The 2,725-nt window shown below is 32.9% G+C and overlaps 1 long non-coding RNA gene across 1 annotated transcript; it reads right to left on the bottom strand.

Annotated features, from left to right (window-relative positions):
- Window positions 1–580: 580 nt before the first annotated feature.
- On the bottom strand, window positions 581–2,402 carry LOC147482510 (uncharacterized). The gene is made up of 4 exons (XR_015205741.1): window positions 1,992–2,402; window positions 1,808–1,894; window positions 1,283–1,348; window positions 581–822 (listed from the first exon to the last, which is right to left on the bottom strand). It is a non-coding gene; the product is annotated as an uncharacterized LOC147482510 (long non-coding RNA).
- Between the last annotated feature and the right edge of the window lie 323 nt (window positions 2,403–2,725).

Here is a 2,725-nt window from a genome sequence, read left to right as displayed (position 1 = left end):
AATCACAACTCTCTGATAAATTCACTCAAGGTTCATTCTCTCAAGTGCAGCAGGCACTTATATTTCTCGCATACTCAAATGACGTCCAAAGAAATAGGGGTCGATTGATCACGTTTGCCACTTACTATCACTACACCATAACAGCTTATTTGTAACGGATATACATTCGTTACAAAAAATATTAGTAACGGTTATCTTGCGTTGACACAATTGCGTGACAAATATTAGTAACGAATATTTGTAACGGTTAATATTCGTTACTAATATTTGTCACGGTTGTCAAATGTTACTAAAATTAATTTCAATAACGGATACCTAACCGTTACAAATGTATTAGTAACGCTTGCTAATTTAGTTTGCAACTGATCGATTGTTGGCAATTATCCATTTGGAACGGATACTCATCCATTACTAAATCTGGAAGCATCTGAAAAAAAAAAAAAAAAAAAAAAAAAACATTTAGGTTACCTGCTGCTTCTAGTATACATCCCACATATATTATATAACCTTTCCATCCCATCCCATCCTATTAAAAGCCTGGTAAACATATACACAATAAGCAAAAATAGCAAGAAAGAAAAGCACTTAAACCAAATGTATTCCATAATTCATTCATATGTCACAAGTCTTAACTCTAATTACATTTTATTCAACAATGAAAAAATATCCAAGAATATAATAACAACTAGTAAAATTCATTAAGCCTTTTGTAAACAAAATTCACGGATAGAATAAGTCCTAGTAGCTCTCAAAGGAAACATTTGATACTCTTATATCACATCGTCCTTCCTCTAGCAATCATGAAAGTCATTGCATTGACACCTGCAAGTGGGTGCAACCAGCCCAATGACACCAAATAGAAATTATGAAAATAGAAATGATCAATACATAATAATGAGTAAAATTTATCCAAGTTATATTTATAAAAACAAGACATTAGGAAACTAGAAAATATTAGCCATAGGATATTGACCACTAGTTGTTGGGCAGTCTCTTATGAGATGGTTCGGAGAACCACACATGTTCTATTTACATATTCTCTCCAATTAAGAAATGTCAAATGGAGGACCAAGGACAACTTGTCCTCAAACGCAAATATATAATCACCATATAGCTTAGTATAGCATCTATCGAAAGATCAAATGCTTGTTTCACTCCACTATAGAATATCTATTTCTAAGTAGTAAATAAAACATCTATGCCAGACTATCCAAAGTGAATTAGAGCACTAAAAAAATCAGCACACGTTTTTCAAGACCAAAAGGAAGATTGATGAGCTTACCAAATGAACAAGTATCTCCTCATATATTCTCCTGTGTCTGCCAATATTCTCCCCTCTCTAAACTTACTGCAACATAAGAACACCCTAAATTCAGTTCATTGTAATATGTCCTAATCCAATGAAATCAAACGCCAAGTTTAATTCGATCTACGTTAACTAACTAAGAAAAAGAACCGTACTCACATCGATTCATTAAGCGATAAAAATGATATTCAAATCTGCTAGGCCGTAAGGAGAGCATTTGGACATCCAAAATCTTGACTTATAGTCTTATATCATGTAGGAAATACTCATCCAGAAAATACAAGAGGTATAATGTTCCCTTAATTAATAACTTGGGCAGAAAATCAGTCGAGAGATTGGGTTTAATTCCTTAACCCAATCCAGTACATCAAAAAAAATCCAAAAAAAACTTCAAATGTTCAACTGACAATCAAAATTGGGTGAAAACAATATATCTAATCAAGTGCATTTTGGGTGCTTCTCTACATGAATAAGGAAAAAGTAGATGAAGACAACTCTTACCAAGTAATTAATCTAGTGGCAGATCCTCCAATTGTGTGCTGGAAATTTCTACCCAATCAACACTTTCAACAAGATTGATATCATCACCTTCATATTAAAATTCCATGTATTCAATCTTTCAATTGATATAAACTAAGAGATAGGAGTTTGACAATATGCAATTTAAGAGGAGAGAAAATCTTACCTGATTGAGGCGTAAGCTATAAGAGAAATTTCTTATTTTTTCTCATTTAATTCTAGTTCGATCTAACTTTCTTTTTTTTCAAAACTAATAATCTAATATGACAAGTCCTCAACTTATCATTATCTGTTTCCAAAGGGATAGAGATCAAAAGACTTGAGCTACTATTCACCGGGCCTAGCATCTAGTTGGTCATGGCCCATAACATATGCAAGTGTTATTTAAACATGAGATATTAACTTTCAAGTTCATTCTTGAGATGGCAGATCTTAACTTTCAAGTTTAGTAATAACCAGAAACAGTTTAGAACCACACTCAATATCCTTTTAATTTCTAAATATCATCTAACATTTATAAGACTATAACCCAAGTCTAAACATATATAGAAATGTCAAATACTGAATTCAAGACTTCAAGTGAATTATTGGCCAAGAGCCCAAGTGCAATACATGTCACATACTAACAGAGTCAAAAGATAACAAGAAAAATACATTCCTACCATAGTAATTTTGTTCTTTTTATTGGGTGTTTCAGCAAAACATTTCATGGATGAGGACTCCACCACTGTTTCACAAAACGAGCCCACCAGATCAGCCACCTACAAAAACACCATATAGTTGTCAAACTTCAAGACTAAAAATCATGTCTAGAAAACACAAGCGCACACTGATATATAGTTGAGTCTCACATTAACTGCCACTTCATAATAGAACACCCTAAGGTCCTTCATTATGCAA

This window comes from Coptis chinensis, chromosome 8, assembly GCF_015680905.1.
Source record: "Coptis chinensis isolate HL-2020 chromosome 8, ASM1568090v1, whole genome shotgun sequence".
Lineage (NCBI taxonomy): Eukaryota > Viridiplantae > Streptophyta > Magnoliopsida > Ranunculales > Ranunculaceae > Coptis > Coptis chinensis.
The sequence above is the reverse complement of the archived record's forward strand: the minus strand, read 5'-3'. Positions and strand labels throughout refer to the sequence as shown.